This window comes from Symphalangus syndactylus, chromosome 4 (genome assembly GCF_028878055.3).
Source record: "Symphalangus syndactylus isolate Jambi chromosome 4, NHGRI_mSymSyn1-v2.1_pri, whole genome shotgun sequence".
Classification (NCBI taxonomy): domain Eukaryota; kingdom Metazoa; phylum Chordata; class Mammalia; order Primates; family Hylobatidae; genus Symphalangus; species Symphalangus syndactylus.
In genome coordinates, this window is record NC_072426.2 from 146741548 (window position 1) to 146762638 (window position 21091).

General features: G+C 39.6%; 1 long non-coding RNA gene and 1 pseudogene across 1 annotated transcript in view; one reads left to right on the top strand and one right to left on the bottom strand.

The window, feature by feature from the left end:
- The window catches only part of LOC129481253 (uncharacterized), a 94659-nt gene that overhangs the window by 27994 nt on the left and 45574 nt on the right, over positions 1 to 21091 (top strand). The window lies entirely within an intron of this gene.
- Positions 464 to 1412, bottom strand: LOC129481251 (large ribosomal subunit protein uL18-like; annotated as a pseudogene).

The window sequence follows — 21091 nt, forward strand, 5'->3', positions numbered from 1 at the left end:
GAGATCTGTTTGTTTAAAAGTGTGTAGCAGTTCCCCCTTCACTCTCTTTCTTCTTCTCTGGCCATATAAGACATGCCTGCTTCCCCTTCACCTTCTGCCATGATTGTAAGTTTCCTGAGGCCTCCCAGTCATGCTTCCTGTATAGCCTGAGGAACTGCGACTCAATCAAACCTCTTTTCTTAATAAATTTCCCAGTCCTAGGTAGTTCCTTGTAGTGATTTGAGAACAGACTAATACAATGTCTAATTTAACTAATTTGAGAACCTACTAGTGTTAGTAGTGGCTGAGGCTCTCACCTCGTTCAAGGCTTTGCTGAATTCCACTCTCTCACTGACACTTATCCTGAGCACCTAATTTAATTCTGCAGCCTACTTCTCCAGCTCTACCTCTTCTGTCTTTTTTTTTTTTTCTGTTCATAAGTTTATTGTCTTTATCTGAAAAATCCTCATAGAAAATTGTTTGGTTTAGCTCTCGGCAGCCCTCTCCTGAGCTCTGAGGGAGCTTGCCTTCTTTTGAGCTACCCAATCTTTCTTCTGAGCAAGGGATATTTTGGGATGGTTCCACCTCTTCTTTTTAATTTCTTTCTTGGGCCTCTTTTCGTAGACTGGATTCTCTTGTATAGCAGCATGAGCTTTCTCATACATCTCCTCCATCGTGTCTGGATTTATGCTCTTCTTTATATATTGAGAGAACTGTTTTTTGTAAGAATCTTCATCTTTTTCCATTAAGTAGCGCATGTCATCTGCAACCTTCTGTCCCATGATGTGCTTCCGGTGTACTTCTGCATTAAATTCCTTGCTTTCAGAATCATAACCAAGGAATCGTTTGGTACTGTGACGGATAGACAAAACAAGGAATCGTTTGGTACTGTGAAGGTTAGACAAACCTCCATCCACAGCTCCCTTCAGGGCACCAAACACTTTATTGCCAGTGGTATTTCTGGCAAGGCCTGCAACCAAATAGCAGGTAAAGGCGCCTGGCTGACCATCAATGCTTTCCACATTGTTTTCACCGCCAGTCACCTCCACTTGGCCTTCATAGATCTTGTCCATGCCTAACCTATTGAGAAGCCTGTGGGCCAGCAGCAGGCCAGTACAATATGCTGCAGCATAATTTGTCAGGCCAACCTTCACACCATATTTTGGCAGTTCGTGTGCATATGCTGTGCAGACTATCATAGCCCCCTCTATACGGGCATAAGCAATCTGACAAATGATATCTCTATCATCCTGTATTTGGATGTGTTGTATTTATTTTTATACTGTATCATCAAGCAGTTCTGAGCATAGTAATCAGTTTTGCCCTCTCGTCATCTTCTAAATTTCACTTGGTATCTCTTAAAGTAGGCCTTATTCTTAACAACTTTAACAAACCCCATCCTGCAGAACAGAGACCCACATCCGTGGCTTGACAGAGACCTGCAGGCCTGGCCCTAGTGGGGGGAAAGGGCCCTCTTCTGTACTTTTGATTCCCTTTACCTTGATCTACTTTTTTCTCTTTTTGAAAGCACCTGTTGCCTTCTAAAATACTCTACAATGAACTTACTTATAATGTTTATAGTTTAAATGTCTCCCTTGCTGAATTTTAAGAGGGAAAGGGTCTTGTGTGTTTTGTTTACTGCAATCCTTTAAACAATGCTTGGCACATAGTAGGTGCTGAAAAATATTTTTTTAATAAATGAAAACACTTCTGAAAGAATGGTAGCTGTTGTATTTTGGTAACATGACCAGTAGAGGTCATAGATGAGTTCTTTAATTATCTTGGAGCTACAACTACTATGTCTGTTTATACAAGGATACAAGGATCTATTCATTCTAGATGTCTCAGTGATCAGTGTGGATTACCACACGAACAATTTGGCGGTAGTGATTAGCATCGATCATGAAAACTGCACATTAATGATGCCTCAGATTGGCTTCCCCTTCATATATGACCTAGTCTTGGGAGCCAAGCAGAAAAAAAAAAAAAAAAGCAAATAGAAAACGGGATGCAAGTTAGGGCAGAAAGTGTTGGCTTCAAGGCTGTGTCTGTCTGTATAAATTGCTTGTAAATGAAAGTTACATTTAAATAACCAGAGAAGATAGTAGAATGCTTATTGTCAATTGCAAGCTATTTGTTTAGATTAATAATACCTCCTCCCCAAAGCTGTGTGAGTGTGTGAGGTGGGGCAGGGGAGGAGTATATACTGATAAAGCCTGTTAATACCAGGACGCTTGACTGGCTTTTTCCTCTTCCCTTTTACCACAAAAAAACCCAGCAAACCACAAATCACAAGCCATGATTCTGCCTGAGTGTGGTTTATTCTCTCTGGCTTGATAGCTCGTGCCTAAATGTCACAGTACGTAACCACAGATATGGAGGTATAAAGGAATGATGACTCTGGATCAGAAGTGAATATTTCTTTTGATTGCATATGGATATTCATAGATTGATTAGTTCAAGGATAAACATTTGAGAAGGAAGAAAATGTACTTTATTGATTACCCCCCACGCATCAGGCACTGTGATAGCTACTTTTCCATGTTATCTCACTCCCTGAGGTGAACAATGTCAAAGATAGCATCTAGAACTTAGTAGAAGCTCAATAAATTGTCGAGTGAGTCAGTGAACAGTAAATGACTCTTAGGAAGAAGCATCTGTTTCTCTGTTTTGGTTTGGTTTGTTTGAGGGGGGGTTGATTTGTTGCATTTTTTTATGTTTATGTTCAGTGTTTTTTCTTCATTACGGGCATCCATCTGCTGGGTCTGAAAAGTAAATAGAATGGGGTCCCTGTCACAAGACAATGAAAGTTGGGTGTGGATGGAGAGCTGGGATGAGGGGATGTTAATTCTGGTCCTGCTCTGAAAATTAGCCATTCCCTTTGATTATATATGATAAATCATTACATAATTCCTACCTTTTCTACTTCACAACATGTCGTGAGATAAATGTAAGATGCCATATTTGAAAGGTTATTGAGTTTTTAAATGGGAGAGTTAGTCAATAAATGGGAATTTAATGAGGTTTTCTGTGAGGCCTATTGTGGGAGAAGTAAGACTAAAGCACAAACTCAACCACGTATCACACATTGCTGGCCTTGTATAAATGCATGGATGAACAAAACAGAACAATGATTTCAATATCGCACACTACTTGCTCGATGCCGCCTTAATGGAGTATGTGGATTTCCAGACTGAAGAACTCCATTGTGTTGGAATATTAGAGATAATGTTTTTCTTGAGCTTGGGGTTAGTAAAGGGCCAGAGACCTTAGTTCTTACACTATTCTGAGGCTTGTCACCAGATAAATGCAGGGGTAGATTCTCTTTTGGGATGATGTAGAAAGAGAATATGCCAGCTTTTCAAAAATATCTTTAGTATGGGGCAGGTAGGGTGGGAGGATGGGGAAGATCACTGTTGGAAGAATTTCCTCTAAAAGTTTATGGAAGCTCATTCTCATACTAACAGAAGTAAAATAGGATTTCTTTCTTCCTCTCCTTTTTGTTTTCTTCCTCGATAGCACTTAGAGCTTTAGTTGGCTGTCAGACACATAATATACAAATTGCAAGCACGATCATCACACAGAATATAAAGATGCCAAGTGCGCATGAACAAATTAGAGGTTTCTTAATCAAATCCAAGCAAATATGTACCTGATAATGGCTTTGGCTGAAACATATTTTTATATTTTATAGCATGTTCACATTTGCCAGTGGTTAGTAAAGATTAAGCTTGCCAAACTTTAATGTGGTACAAATGCCATGTTCAAGGCAAAGTAAGTGGACTGTTACAGGATCTGGCAAATCAAAAACATTATCAACAGCTGTGGTTTCCAATGGTTTTGTGAGACTGGAATAATAAAGTTGTGTGCATTTTAAGTGGTCATTTGTTTTCCCATTGCTTTTTAAAAATATAACTTATGTTCATGAGTAGCTTCACGTGGTATTATAATTATAATCAACTCTTGATTTGATGTGATAATGGCCAGAAGGCAAAAATTAATTAGGTCCCTAATTATTTAATTAAGGATTTATAGAGTGACTTCTATATTCAGGGTCATGTATTTGGTACTAATTGTAGCCACTCACTTCACATCCCTTCCCATCCTTGCTTTTGCCAGAATTGTAATAACTGTTCATTTGAATTTCACTTATTTCCATTGATCATTACTAGTGGACACATCTTTAGATGTGAAAAAGTCAAAAGGAAGGATAATGAAGAAAAACAGTGATTCTAAATTGTTAAACAAGAGACCTTTATATAGTGGAATTTAGTATTATGATTCTATCTGATGTTAAAAACCATTTGAAAAGGGACAGGAGATTAACATTTTGTCTAATCTAGCAACTTGAATAGATAAAGTTTTATCATGACTATGATGATATATGATACCAATCATTATCAGTATCTTGGCTTTTCATTTTATATTTTAATTGCTATAATTATAACCCTGGACAATTAAAAATTACCTTTTCAGTAAAGCTGGAAGCAAAAGGAAAAAATTGTCTGTCAAAGATTATCTAAATTCACATTTTCTCTGTAGGGTCTTGGAATTTACTGTTTTATAAAAAGTAGTCTCCAAGGATTATGTTTTCTCTTTGGATGGTTGTTGGTTTCAGCTAACCTCAAGGAGACTTTGGTGATTCATGATTCACCTGGTTTTCTCCATAAAATAATTGGGAAGAAACTGCTATGAACATCAAGACATTAAGTTGGTTAAGAAAAAAAACTTAACTATTAATATACTAAGTGTACATTTTCTTTAAAAAGTGACTGTTAGTTTCAAATATTTTTAATAACACACTTAATGCTTATAGAGTTGATTTATCACCAACAGTGTTGCTTAGTAAATGTCTTTTGAAGATGTTTTTAATGCAAAGATAAGGCTTCATCTAAGATATACAAATCTAAGTTCATACATGGACTAGCTCTTCAAGTCATTATTGTTTTTCTAGAGGCCAAAAAACTTAGTTGGATCTATAGATATTTTTACTGAAATGAAACAATGTTACCAAGAAAAATTGCTTTACCATTTCAGTACTTTATCCAGTCTTCCCTAATCAGTTTAGCACATTCACTTGAGTGGTTGATAAAGAAAGCGTTTGCTTAAAAAGTTAAAATGAAGGTAATCTGGAGAACTTATTCTAAATTTGAAATTTATTTTAAACTATTAATTAAGAAAACCTTATATTTGTATCCTTATTGTGAATAACATACTTTCATATGCTATAATTCTCTTTTTTTGGTCTTTTATCTCTTTTATTTAAAAAAATTTTTTTTCCTAATAGCATTTTGTTGTGAGTGTAATACCTCTGATGGAACCTGTCTTAGTCCATTTTCTGGTGCTACAACAGAGTATTACAAACTGGGTAATTTATAAAGAGAAGAAGTTTATTTGGCTTATGGTTCTGGAGTCAGGGAAATCCAAAGGCATAGTACTAGTGTCTGCTCAGCCATTGATCAGGGCCTCCTTGTTTTGTCATCCCATGGCAGAAAGCAGAAAGGCAAGTGACAAATGCAAGAGACAGAGAAAGAATAGAAAATAACTTACCATTTCATCAGGAGCACACTCCCATTTTAACGAACCCACTCCCACAATAACAGCATAAATTTATTCATGAAGGCAGAGCCTTCAGGACCTAATTATCTCTTAAAGGTCCCACTTGTCAATACCGTTATAATGGCAATTAAATTTCAACATGATTTTGGAGGGGACAGTCAAACCATATCAGAACCTTAATATACAGCTCATATTGAGGGAAGTTTTTAGGGAAAAACTTGAGCAGACCACAAAAACTTCAGATACATAGGGACAACATAAATGGCTTATTTAGCCATGCTCTGTGGTGCTTCATACTATTAGCATTTAGCTATTTGGTTTAGTCTAATTTCTTAACAAAATAGAAATTGTATTTATTCTCAAAATGGCAAAACTATGATATAAGAATTTACAAGGCAACAATTCAGCCTATTACAAATAGTTAATTCCATTGTGTGTCAACATGTCACTTAGAAATAAAAAATATTATTAGCTGTTTCTTCTAACCCACAATAGCCTTATTAAAAGCAGATGATATAAACCTTGGATACATCAGGTCAGGATGCATTTGATTGGCTCAGATCATTGGCCTAAAGAGCAACTGATGCAGGACTACCTTCTGGACCATACAATATGCAAGGCCATTTTCTACTATACTGTGCTTAAGAAATGTGTGAAGCTAGGCTGGGTGCGGTGGCTCACTCTTGTATCCCAGCACTTTGGGAGGCCAAGGTTGGTGGAGCTCCTGAGGTCAGGAGTTAGAGACCAGCCTGGCCAACATGGTGAAACTCCGTCTCTACTAAAAATACAAAAATTAGCTGGGCATAGTGGCATGGGCCTGTAATCGCAGCTACTCGGGAGGCTGAGACAGGATAATTGCTTGAACCCGGGAGACAGAGGTTGCGGCAAGCCGAGATTGCGCCAGCTTGAGTGACAGAGCGAGACTCCATCTCAAAATAAAATAAAATAAAACAAAATAAATGTGTGAAGCCCATATCATGTTGAATGACTTTGTAAACCAAAGCACAATAAGATGCTCTGTAGAAATTGTCAGTCATCATTTATTTCTGCCAACTTTCCAAGTTCCTATGCCAATCATTGGGAAAAAGATTGCATATACACTTTATGACTTCTTAGCTGACAGGAATATGCTGGTGTGGAAATACTTTCACGGTTCTGTAACATCACTGGAAAAATTTAGGGCTGAGTAATCCATAAGTAAAAGTGCTTTTTCACAGGGCAAAAAAGGCAGAGTTACCAGTAAGTTGTCAATTTCATGACCACCGTTTTGCCTTTTTAATTTGGTTTTAGGACATTCTTTTCATTTTCCAAAAGACTTCACATTACTAATTAGGAGGATTTTGCCATAAACTCAGAAGGCAAAGCTGTTCAAAAAGATCACTGTATGCTTTTCTTGAGTTTGAGTCAACAGCAAGGAATTTTCTGGTCCTTTTAATTGGTAGCTGGCTTTCCAGTAGTTTTCCAATGCAGTAAACCTAATTCACCCCACTTGTTTTAGAAGATATCCACTCTGTGTCTCTCACACATATACTGGATCTCTTCCTGTTTTCCCTAGGGGGCAGGTATGATGGACTATTATATTTCCAGGCCTACAGTTCTTTGTGCTGTTAAAGCTCTGCATTCTTTGAGTCCACTGGCCCAGGGCCCAATGAGACTCTCTGATCAGCATGAGGGCTGGATTCTGAACATTTGTTCCTGACACCAGAATGCCTCATCAATCTTTTATCCAATAGGAGCCTTGCCAGTGCCAGTTCACTCATGGAAAAATATTAGTTCATTTCTTCTATTCTTGTCTACTGCATTCTTCTCTCTCCCCTGCTCCCATATATCCAGGGACCTAAGAGGATGTTCCAGTGATTGCTATAATGATAGTAATAGGTAATATTTATTGAGCACTTACAATGGGCCAGACAATCCAAGAACTCCACACATTGAGCAAGAATGCTTCCTTAGGCCTAGCTGTCAACACTCCCACTGCCACTTCTGTGCCATCATGCCCATGCCATGGGGGACTGAGGCCCCAAGCTAACAGTTCTCCTGGGGTAAGTTTGCCAGATTTCACAAATATAAATATAGGAAGTCCAGTTACATTTGAATTTCAGAGAAACAATGGAAAAAAATGTATGTCCCAAATATTGAATGGGACATACTTATAATAAAAATTATTTATGTTTACTTGAAATTCAAATTTAACTGGGCTTCCTGTTGTTTACCTGGCAGCCCTGTTTGGTAGCCTGTCTGTACTACATCTGTAGAAGTGAGCCACAAACCCCAGTGTGCCCGGGTTTCTCCTCTTTCATCTGGATGTTTGAGGTTGGGTCCCAGGAAATGAAGCAGAGAAAAAAAACCACTGGTGTCTGATTTCCTCTTCTCCTCCCCTCCCTGACTTCTTGCACTTTCATCTCCGTCCACCGCATATCTGCGTCCCTACTCCAGGTGTAAGTAGATGCCCAGTATACATAAAATCTGTGATCTAGTCAGCCAGTCCTATTTATTTTTATTTTATTGAGACAGGGTCTTGCTCTGTTGCCCAGGCTGGAGTGCAGTGGCATGATCACGGCTCAATGCAGCCTCAATTGCCTGCGCTCAAGCAATCCTCCCACCTCAGCCTCTCGAGTAGCTGGGAGTACATGTGTGCTCCTCCACACCCAGCTAACTTTTAAAAAATTAGTACTTGTGGAGACAAGGTCTCACTGTGTTTCCCATGCTGGTCTTGAACTCCTAGGCTCAAGCAGTCCTCCTGCCTTGGCCTCCTAAAGTGCTGGGATTACAGATGTGAGGCACCTCACCTGGCATCAAGAATTATTATCTTGCTGTTGATTTGGAAAGCTTATTTGGATGTCAGAAACTAAATATTAACTCTTTAAATAACTTTGCATTCCTGTTGCTTTACTTTGATCTCTCCCTGGTACCCTTGCAGATCAATGGCTCTCTGGCTAATAAGATACCAAGAAATGCAAAAGAGAAATGCATACTGATGTATTTGTGAGGAGGAGGATTTTGCAAATTAAATTATGTGCATTTTTTAGTATTGTCTGTCTTCCCCTTTTTTACCACCTTAATCTAGAATTTAATCTTGATGAGTATATAGACCCTAACCTGGGAATGCTAGAACAGGGCCAGGCACTACCTAATAAAAATGTGTTGAGTGACTTTTCCAGTGAGGAAAATGAGACTTAGGAGGTTAGTTTGCCTCATTTGCACAGCAGAGCTGGGCTTCACATGTTGATCTGACTAATTCGTGAGCCCTGGCACATCACTGCTATGTATTTCTGCCTATCTGCTGTCTAGCAGTTCATACAGTGTGTGTGTGGTATGTTTTTCCTCTTGAAGTTTGGTTTCAATGTGGAAAAAGCAAAAACAAGAAATGCATTTCTTCTTTAGCTCAACAAAAGGGATTTTTCAACACTAGCAACAAAAGGTAAAGGAAAAACTGAAGAAAAACAAAAAGAATCTCAAAAGCATGAACCATCATGTTTATAAAGTACTGCTTTCTAATCATACAATGACCAAAGATCTTTTTATTCTGCATCCTGTCTGAGAGTCCAATGCGAATGCTGTGATCTTGAGATAATAATTTCTTGCATAGGGCCACACGTAGCCTACGGGAAGAGGCACCTTTTGCTGGTCAGACACGGTGCAGCTCCATGGCACACAGCCTGGTAGGAGGAGCACAGACTGAATCTTAGCTGCACTTGCTGCCCTGGCCAGGCACCCTCGTGGACTGGACAGCCCACACCTCCATAGGTAATGGCCTTTTCTTGGCATATCTGTCCCTCCTTCTCTGAGGTAGTGGGAGTTAGGACTCTAACATATGTTTTTGCTGGGGACACAACTCAACTTATAACAGGTTGCTAAAAGACTTAAGTATGGTAACTTATATGAAGCACCAAACAGAAATCCTGGAATATAAGAACTACTTAATAATTAGCAGATATTATAGTTATTAATGATTTGTCCTCTGGTCTTTTGGAATGGTTACTTTGGGATTAAATGGACATATGTATAGATGACCTATGTATATGTATAAATAAAAGTAGGTAAAGGTCAGAAAATGTTAGACACAAGAATCAATTATTGAAGATCAAAGAAAGAATTTATGCATATGTTTGGGGTGGAGGGGAGGAACAGAGCAGAGATACAGGACAGATGGTGAATACATATGATAGAATGTGTCCAGATTGACTAATTTGGGGTTAACACTCCATTTAACTTCACTTTGGAAACAGGTCAAAGGGAGACAGAAAGGGAATCACACTTTACCCTTCAACAATATAATTCGTGTCAGAAATAGTCAGAACTTTTTTCTTTTATTTTGATGACAGAAAAACTCAAACTATAATTATTCAACAAACAGCATTGCTGGGGAAATGTTTTCTAGAGTAACAGTTTGAAGCCTCTGTGGGGTTTAAAATGATACACTTTCTGTGGCACCTTAGGCTTCCATGTGTTATTTGAAGAGAAATTCTCACTGTTAATGTAACCAGAAAGAAGAAAATTATGTTTGTTAGGTCATGAAGAGAGACATATCATTTGATCTTGAACTCTCCCCTTCAGGACATCCTTCATGGAGGCTGTACACCTAAGACAATGCAATAGAATGCATGAAAAAGAGGGGAGCCTTCAAGAAGAGGAGAGTTGTTTGTAAGAATCTGATCTCCATTAGGAACAGGGCCAGAGGAAATACATTTGAACTGCAGAAGGAAGAATTTAGGCTAGATCCAAATACTCTCTGACTGCATGGGTAACCAGTAAAATAGGTGCCCACCATCTATTATGTGGTGGATGTAACCAGTACATTAGATGTAAAATAGAGGCTAAACAATACCTTTTTAAGGGAGATCTGTAAAATTTTGATAGAAATAGCATTGCTAAAATTCAAAAATCATAAGGCCTTCTGAATATTCTAACCAACATATAAATTTGCATTCCCTTACTCACTTTTCCAATATCACTCTTAATTTTTTTCTAAATAATCCCTCTATTATTACTCAATTCAATGAAATAATATACTTTTAAAAAATGTATTGTAGGGTTTGACTAAATTGATCAAATTGAAAGTTAATTTTGGTGTTGTAAAGACATGATCTTGTAATGTTCCCACTCAAAGATGTCTATTAAAGTCATACCAATGAAAAATAGAAAATGGAAAGAAGAATTCCAAATATTAGAATTAAGGTCTAAACCCTGATTTCCCCAGGGAGAGCTGGATTTCTTTGAGAACGGGTTGTTTCATTCTTTTTATTTTTGCAAAGCTGATTTCAAGGAACCTTTGTAGTAAGAAACCATTCTTGTTTTGTTTTGGAGAGTATGAGAAAAAAATTATTTTTTGAGACAAAGTCTTGCTCTGTCACCCAGGTTGGAGTGCAGTGGTGCCATCATAGCTTACCATAGCTTCAAACTTTCAAACTCTTGGGTTCCAGCAATCCTCTCACTTTAGCCTCCTCAGTAGTTGGGACTATAGGCCCATACCACCATGCCTGACTAATTTTATTTTATTTTTTTATGTAGAGACAGGGTCTTGCTATGTTGCGCAGCCTGGTCTCAAACTCTTGGCCTCAAGTGATCTTCCTACCTTAGCTTCCCAAAGCTTGTGATTATAGGAATGAGCCACTGAACCCATCCTGAGAAAATTTTGAACCATGTTCATGAGGGGTGAGCAGAAAGAGGAGCTGCTCTCTCCATATGGATTGTATTGTCGATTGAGACGGGCACATAATTGCACAAATTTTCTTTTCACTTTGCCTAAGAAGACATTTTCAATGTAAGTCCATAAGGAATCAAACATGGTTATCAAACCAGTCCACTTCCAGAAGGGACTCCATATCCAAAGGGATCCTGACATATAATAAGAACAAAAATGTTCAAAGTATAACATTAGCCTTGATTTCTAGCAATGTTGCTAAGTTCATCTGAAAGCTCTCTTACTATAAATATAATAAGCATGCTTTTAAATGCTACAAAGAAAGTAAGGAAAATACCCTGCAAACTGATCTTTTGATGGCTATGGGTTTATTTTTTGGTCAGTATAATTAACAATGGGTTTGGATTTTAATGGCCATGAAAGTACAGGAGACAAATCTTTGGGCCCATGAAAGGCAGAAATTTAGATCTAAGACACTTAAATAAAGAACTTTTGAATTACTGTAGATCTGTGAAGCGGGAGAATTGAAAATGTTTATCCTCTCCCAGTAGGAGACAAACTTTTGTGCTTGGCCTGATCTACTAGGAAAAGAGGAAGCACAGGAAAATCCTGAGGATATTAGAAAACCGGAATCCTAGGCTGCTCTCACTCAGGTTTAGGGTTTGAGTTTTTACTATCTGGATGACCTAGATTCTCCACAAAATAATGTGAAAAGCATTCTCAGGTTGATAACAATACTGGTGCCCCCTAATATGAGTGACTAAAAGCATTCTCTAGGAAGACCTATTTTCAACCTAGGTTGCACAGGAGTCCTATAGGTAATGTCCCACCCAACATGAACTCACAATTCTAAATTACAAAATACAGGAAAGGCAGGGCATGCTGGCATATGCCTGTAATCCCAGCACTTTAGGAGGCCCAGACGGGAGGATCATTTGAGCCCAGGAGTTTGAGACCTGCCTGGGCAGCATGGTGAAACATGTAGACAGAGCAACATGCTGTCTCCACAAAAAATACAAAAATTAGCCAGGTATCGTGGCATGCACCTGTAGTCCCAGCTACTTGGGAGGCTGAAGTGAGAGAATCACCTAAGACTGGGATGTAGATGCTATGGTAAGCCATGGTCATGCCACTGTACTCCAGCCTGGGTGACAGAGTGAGACCCTGTCTCAAAAAAAAAAAAAAAAAAAAAAAAAGAAAGAGAAAGAGGAGAGAAAATACAGGGAAAAACAATCTATAGTCATCAGAAAAAACAGCTACTTTAATTAGATCCTCATTTAGAAAGAGACAAGAAAATAAGTATGTTTACAAAGATGAAAATAATAGACAGTGGGGACTCCAAAAGGGCAAGAGTTGAAAAACTTCCTAAACTACCTAGTGGGTACAATATTCATGATTTGGTTGATGGGTTCAGTAGAAGCCCAAACCCCAGTATGATGCAGTACCCCCATGTGACAAACTTGCACATGTACCACTGGAATCTAAAATAATTTTTAAAAAGAAAAGAAGTATGTTTAAAATTGTTAAAGAGAAAAGGCAAACAGAGTTCTGCTGATGGGCAAAGGGGTATTGCATGTTATTTGAGGGACCACTTCCTGTGGCATAGGCTGGGGTTCAAGCAGGGGAACCGAGCATGGGAGTGGGCAGGGCTCCTGGCCTTTGACTGTGGACCAGCGGGCAAAGGGAAGTTTCAGTCTGTACTCCAACTGAAAGTGAGTTTGGAAAGCAGACTGGTTAATTCCAAAAGGGTAGAAACAGCAAGAACCCAATGAAAGTGAAGCATGACAAAGCCAGTGAATTTAGAAGGTGGAAGATGTGGTGTGTACTCTAAGGCAAAAATACACAAATATAAGTACCTGTTTGTAAGTCACCTTTAGAGGAGTCAGTGATTGGAAGCTTGCTGGGGCAATAGTCAGAGGTATTGCTTTGCCTGTAAAGTGAAGCCAGATCCAGTAAAAGAGACTATGCTGGGGCATTAATAGCAAATTTTAATGCCTTGAACTATAGATATTTAACTAGAGTTAGTTTCTCCCATCCCTGCCCCAGGAATGTCTGCCCTTTGTTATGTGAGTGTAGGAGGCAAAACTTCCAGGGTCTTCTGTCTGATCATCTTCCCAATGAATGGGACAGAAAGTTTCTTAGCACTAGAATCGGGCCTTGATGTTTTATCATAGTATGAATTAGTGTCATGCCAGGTCTGTAGGTAGTACATCACCATGCAAGGAGGTGTGTTGAAGGCATGTGATGGTTACTTTCATCCACATTCAACTGTTTGGAACTTTTTGGTACCTGTTTTTTGATAAGGAATGGAATAGTCAATTAAATAAATAAAATCAGTTCAAACTGTTTGCTTAAGAAACTTCCAGATTTCCAGACAGGAATCACTTGTCTTCACGGACAAAATCCAACTCAGAGGTAAAAGCCAGATTAGCATAACTTGATGAGGATACATATAGTGGTTGTACATTGTGGTGTCAAATGAAGCATTCAAGTTGAGTAGGAAGAATTTAGAGCTGGTATCATGGGATATGGAAAATCAGCCAGCAGTAATTTTTCCCTCCCTCCCTCCCTCTTTCTATATACTTTACAGGTCCTTCTTTCCTTCCTTCCTTCTTTCCTTCCTTCCTTATTCCCTCCCTCCTTCCCTCCCTCCCTCCCTCCCTTCCTTCCTTCCTTCCTTCCTTCCTTCCTTCCTTCCTTCCTTCCTTCCTTCTTTCCTTCCTTCCTTCCTCTTTCTTGTTTCCTGACATCTATAAAAGGGAGATTCCTCCTCCTCTTCCTCCCCTTACTCCTCCTTCTCCTCCCTCTCCTCCCTTCCTTCTCCTCCTTCTTCCTCCTCGCCTCTCTCTCCCCACCCCCTCCATCCTGGTCATTCCTTTTCTCTCAGTATCTGTCTTTGTGGATAACTCTACCCACTTTCTACCCATTCACCTGTATCTGCTGAATGCTGGCCTCAGCCCCCATGTCTACATGACCTTCCAGCCCAGCTCCCCAGAGTTTACCATGTGCCACACTCTAGGTTTCTGTTCTGTCAGGTGCCTCCTCCTGCCTGAGGCAGGCATGGAGGGAGTGGAAACTAGCCATAGTCCTAAAAGGTATAGAAAGGGAGAGATTAGAGTTTCTTTTTACCTTCTTGAGTAGAAATACAGCCACTCTTTGCCCTGCAGGATAATTTTCAAGCTACCCTATATGTTTAAGGCAGCTGGGCATCTCAGAGTGCCGTGTGATTCGTTTGTACAGATTCACGTAACACTACCCTGTTCTCTTAGATTTGGTTGAAGCTGGTGGTCTTTGTTATAGCTTGTGATTCATGATTTATCTGAGGATTACATGAGGAATTTTTTCTCTAATGGTGTCGTAAAGGGCAGAGGAGGATCTCCTTTTTTCAGATATCAGAAAGCATGAAAAAATAGAATTGGATTTAATGCTTTGCAGATACTCTGTTTTTCTTCCCAATTATTTGATTTCACTTATATACATATTCTTTTCTCTTTTTCCTAGCTTTAGAAGCAAACCAACAAAAGCAGTTCGGACTTCAGTAACTTTTTTTTAGAGCAGCATTTAGAACAGTTTGCATGTTCTGAGGAATATTATATGTGCGTATGGGGGAAAGGAATTCACACTGAATAAATTTTAGAAATAATTAAACACAATAAAGCAGGTTCCTTTACTGCAAGACTTCTCTGATCCTTTAATATACTAATAGACTTTGTGATACTCCAAATCATAAAGATAGTTTTCCCAAACTTATTTGACCTTCCAAAAAACATAGTCATGAAAACAGAAGCTTTTAAGCTTGTTGTGTTTATCAATGCAAGTTCTGCTGCTCTTCTGACCCAAGAGATTGTCTGATCCTGTGCTGGATTAATCTCAGTGACATAGCCCGCCCTGAACACTCTGCTCTGTGATGCAGGGGCCAAGACTCTAAAAAGTGCATTTCGCTCTGGTCGGTGAGCTTCCTCTTAGGATGCCCTACAGGGACTCTGGGCTGCAGGAGGAGGGACGGGGATTTTCCTTCTTCCTGTTTGCTTGCTGTTTCTAGGTGTCACCCTATCAGTGGCCTTTCTCTGGGCACCACTACTCATCTTCTGTCTTCAGCTTCTTTCCTTGCCCTTAGAAACTCATTGCAATCTGTCTGAAGGAGCAGTGGCCTCCAGCTAGCGCCTCCCTCGGAGGTCAGAGCCCCAGATCCAGGAAACCTGTCCTACAAGCTCCTGATGTATCAGGAATGACTTTGCAGTGGCCCCACCTCAAGACATGGGTCCCTACTCTATGAGGCTCTCATCCAACTTATAGTTCTGGAAACTCCAACCTCTTCCCTAAGAGTGGTAGTTGCTTCTTACCTATCTCTGTTATCTTAGTGCCTCTTTTTGCTTTTTAGCCTTTCAACATCTATAATAAATTTCCCATATCAAATTCCCTCTGTTAAAATACCTAGTGTGGTGTCCATTTTCTCAACTGGACCTTGATGGAAAAGAATGCAATCCTCCAAGGGAGTGGCTCTGAGGTGGGGCGAGGGTGGGAGGGTGGGTAGAGGAGACAGGGGAGGAGAAGCCTTGAATTCTTCCCTTGAATCTAAAGCAGTGTTTTTCAAGTGTTAGAAATTTAAGGAGCTCAGAGGAATTTCATTTCAAAAATTTTACAGCATCCCTTGAGATAATAGGAAATGATCTGGGGTGTGGTAAAAAAGTAGAATTATGAATTTCTCTTGGATTTAAGGTGTTATGTTATCCCACAAGTTTAGTAAAAAGGGAACTAAAGGAATCTTCTCTCAGGGCTCTATTCGCCACAACTGTAAACCACATATTTGAAGAAAGGGGAAGGAGATCGTGTGACTTCGTAAAGTGTTGGAATCAGGAGTGAAGTGCAAGCAATATGTTCTAAATGGAATTTCCAAAGATACATTTTAAAATATTTGGTTTAATAAATAACTAAACTGCCAGGCGTGGTGGCTCACGCCTGTAATCCTAGCACTTTGGGAGGCCTAGGCGGGTGGATTATCTGAGGTCAGGAGTTCGATACCATCCCAGCCAACATGATGAAACCCTGTATCTACTAAAAATACAAAAAATTAGCCAGGTGTCATGGTGGCGCCTGTAATTCCAGCTACTTGGGAGGTTGAGGCAGGAGAATTGCTCGAACCTGGGAGGCAGAGGTTGCAGCGAGCCAAGATCGTGCCACTGCACTCTAGCCTGGGCAACAGAGTGAGACTCTGTCTCTAAATAAATAAATAAATATAAAAAATAACTGAATTAAGTCTCAGGTTCGTAAATATCGGTGATCATTAGAATCATCTGGCGAGCATTAAAATTCCACATTGCTGAGTTTGATCCCAGGCCCAGGGGTTCAGGCTGGGGTCTTAGATTGAGATGCTAGAATTGGGATCCTAGGAACTGATATTTTTTGAAAAACCACGTTATGTGATCAAAGAACTCCAACGATTAACAGATTTAGGATTCACTATTATATAGAATAAAAATCTTTTAATTATAAATGCATATATATCTGTGTGTGTGTGTTTAAAGAACTTAGATGCAGCTTCCCCTCCACCACCATTTAAAGTATGAGGAGCTAGGAGCAACACAGCGTTGATAGTCCCTATCCTGGCAGGGGGCAGTCGGGAAAACACTGGACTAGAAAAGATGAAAGACAATGGAGCTTCCCTAGGAGACTGATTTTTGAAGGGCTTTTGATCATCCTCCACCCAGTGTCAAAGCCAGTCATGAATCCTCAGAACCAAGGAGGTCCTGGCAAGTTCTGTTGTGGTTGTTGGACATCCCTGTCTGGTCACTGGGGCTCCGAGGGGCGCCCTGCTCTCAGGATGCTGGGATATGAGGGTCCAGTGTGGGCCTTTCACTCATCAGTGCTTTTCTCAGGCTGTTACCTGTGTGTGAGTCTGAGATATAGTGACCAGGCAGCTGACTTCAAAACTGTCCACAGAGACTGCCGGGGGCTTGTTAGGTGAATGGAAAATGAAATAAATATAAGAACATCACCAAGGTAGGCAACAAGAAAGAGCAGAATTTAAACTTAGAGTCCATTTTTTTGCTTTGTGACTTTGAAATGAAATACAGAGCAAAGGAGAGTCTTGATGTTTTTTAAACACTCTTGTGAAAGGGGGAAAAGGGTGTTTCCCTGGCACTGCTGGTGCAGGCCTGTCTTGTCGCCATGCCTCTCAAAATTAAGAAAACCAAGGACTTTCTGCTCACAGTCAGAAAAAAGGATGCCAAATAACTCAGGATCAAGAAATATAAGAATAATGTGAATTTACAAGTTCAGTGCAACAGATACCTTTATAACTTGGTCATCACAAAGAGAAGGCAGAGAAACTGAAGCAGCCCCTGCCCCCAGTTTTGGCAGTGAAACAGCTGGAATACACTGGCACAATGATTTAACTGTATTAAAATTCTTTTTAATTCAAACAACAGAATTAATTATTTCAATTTAAAGGATGAAAAAACTCCTCGTTTTCTAATTGATTCAGTCAGCCAATCGCCTGGTGGAGTCTGGTTTGGGTTATATCATTGGGTTAGTTCGTGTTACTTAGTGTTCTGGATTTGATCAGGAAATCCACCAGGCGTGTGGCTTTTCAATAGTGGAATCTTGTTGGCAGGAAAAGTCCTCAGCACACTGGGTGATTCAAGTGCACTTTCATAATTTGCTCTTGCTTTACCCCCTTTGTTATGTCCACATTCCACACGAATCCATCACTTCTCTCTGAGTTATGTGCTGCTCAGGACTGATGCTCTTACCACCCACCCAGTCAGAGCAACCTCTGCTTCTCAAACTCACAGAACCTATTGTTCTGTCCCTCTCTTACCTGGCGCTGTCACTGTAGCCTTTTACCTCCAGCCGGGGGAAGGGAAATGACTCCCCAGAGAGCCATTTCTCATGGTCATAAATGTTCTATTTTACTAAGTTCCATCAACATTCACCAAACACTGAAGCAAAACAGTTGTTCTCTATGCATTCTTTTTTTTTTGGTATAAACATATATACTGCCCATTAAAGTGCATAAGCTATTTGTGTATGTGGGGTGGGTAAACTGGAAGCCATGTCAGCATCTGTACACAAATCATTTGTGTGTGTTGTAGGGCACGTTTACTTGTTTTTCAGTAAGGGAGTAAGACACCTTCATGCCTGGCTGAACCACCAACTTCGCAGGCTTCATGTAGATACTACAACTGTTTATGTGTTTGGATTTTCATTAATTACTCTTCTCCAGTTTTTTTTCCCCCTGGTGTCCCAGGTGTGTTGATTTTAATTGCTTCACTCATTTAAGCATCTCCCCAGACTGTAATAGATTAGTTAGCCGTCCAAGCCTGCTGCTGGCTTTCCCCTCTCCCCTTCTCATTTGCTTCCACACCCAAAATAACCGGAAACATTCATTGCTCAGTAATGAGGCTGCAATTCTTCTCTGCGGAATCCAGGAAGACATAAAAGGCAGTCTCTATGTTAACATCAACTCCTGCTTTCCTCGTCTTTGTTCTGTTATACGCTCTCTGCTGACTAACTTTAGAGAAGAAGCAAACGTTACCTCACCTTACCAGAGCATGAAGTTGTGTTACTGAGCAATCTTCTGACAATTTACTATGTAAGACACCCAAAACAAACCAAAATAGACACACACACACGCACAGAGTAGGTCAAAACAAAACAGTGTAGTCATCCTTTCTAATTTTTCAAACCTCACTTGCTGAATAGCATATTTAATAAAGCACATACCACTTATTTGATCTGGCAGTACTTAATGCAATAACTTACACACAAAGGAAGGCCCAAACATTTAGCCACAGATGTCATCGAATAAGGGAAGAAGGTTTGTAATAATGGTTTGTAATTAACGTTTAGGTTTTAAGAGATGCCTTAAGAAAAACAAAAGGTCTTATTAACTCATTTGCCCTCCTGAATAACTCTATTTTTGAATTGACTGAGCAAACACCCAATTAGAGTGGTAATTTATTAGGGTCATACATTAGCTGAAAAGAAAACAGAAAAAAAGAAAAGCTACATCAGAAGCTAGAATTACCAAAGGCTGATCTTGTTTGAGTTCATATATGGTATCTTTTAAGCAGGCTGATGACAACCTTTCCCTTTATATATTAAAGATAAACAATTTAGACATAGTCCCCACCTGGCTACCTTAATCTTAATTGCAGGAAAAGACAGTGTAGAAACACGGATTTAAAAACAGCAGCAACAATAAAACAAAAAACGTAGGCAGTGCCAAGACGCACAAAGAGAGAACAGTTTCAGATATCACACTGAACTTAGCTTTCCTTCAGTTGATCCATAAGGCCTGCTATACCACATCATTCCAAGAAACACCAAGACTTTTTGGCTTTGCTATGGACGCTATCAGAAAGGTCAGTTTGTTTGATCAAAATTGTGGTTGTGCAGCTTTAGCCATTCTCATAGCAAAAATTGGTAACCTAAGGTTGACAATTAAGTTTTTTATTTTTTAATTAATTAATTTATTTATTTATTTTGGAGACAGGGTCTCATGCATGTTGCCCAGGCTGGAGTGCAGTGGCATGATCTGGGCTCACTGCAGTGTTGACTTTCCGGGCTCAGGTGATTCTCCTACTTCAGCTTCCGGAGTAACTGGGACTACAGGCCTCTGCTACCATGCCCAGCTAATTTTTTTTTTTGGTATGTTTTTGTAGAGATGGGCTTTCTCCATGTTGCTCAGGCTGGTCTCGAAATCCTGGGCTCAACCTATCTGCCCACCTCAGCCTCCCAAATTGCTGGGATAACAGGCATAAGCTACTCTGTCTGACCAACTATCTTTTTATAAGGGAGCCTGCAGTTTACAACTAAATCTCAATTAAAATTGCTGTCATCTGTTATATTTATATTATTGTAAATTTTAAACTTTGATTGGAAATGAGACTTTTTTGACAAAATAATGAACTCTGAGCAACATATTGATTAATCAATGACTAATATATTAATCATGAGTTTCTTAATAACAAACATTGAGAAGAAAGTTAGAAAAACACCATCTAAATGTTTGATGGGATTCTAAATATTTGCAGGCCCTGTTTTTATTAAAGTTCACATTTTTCAATAAATCTTTTTTTTAAATTCAGTTTTTTTTTTCTTTCAGCTATTGCTTTTGGGACTTAATAGATTTACCTAATTCTTGCAAAGCTTGATCACGATATTTCACTTCTTTCAATTTAAGACTTCATAAAAAACTGAGATGTTGTAGTGGACAATAATTATTGTAGATAATAAAACAGAGGCTGTGTTGGCTGTTCATCAAACTGGGTTCCTCTTCTTCCTGGACACCTACATGGTTTCCAAGGAATGGTTCCAATTAGAAGTGGCCATGAGACTGAGTCCTGAAGCATGGAATGTGCGCAGATGTGATGTATACACTTCTGGGTCTGTCCTCCTATGAGCCTCCCAGGAGTGATTATCCACGTGCTTTCTTTCCTCTTCTTCCAGATTAATGCAAGTAAGTTCAGGCCCCTTGGAAACAGTTGAAAATGGCAGAGTCACAAGATAGAAGGAACCTGGGTGCCAAAACATTACTGCTTGAAAGAACACTTCCAACGAGTCAGGAATACCCATTCAAATGATCCAAGAATAAACTTTTTTGTGTGTTAAAGATTTTTGGGCCTATAATCCCAGCACTTTGGGATGCTGCTGTGGAAGGATCAGTTGAGTCCCGGGGTTTGAGATGAGCCTGGCCATCATAGGCAGACTCTGTCTCTACAAATTTTAAAAAACTAGTCAAGTACAGTGGAGGACACCTGTGGTCCCAGCTACTTGGGAGGAGATCACTTGGGCCTGAGAGGTCAAGGCTGCAGTGAGCCTTGATTGTACCATTGCACTCCAGCCTGGGCAACAGAGAGAGACCCTGTTTAAAAAAAAGAAGATTTTTTAATATACATGCATTAT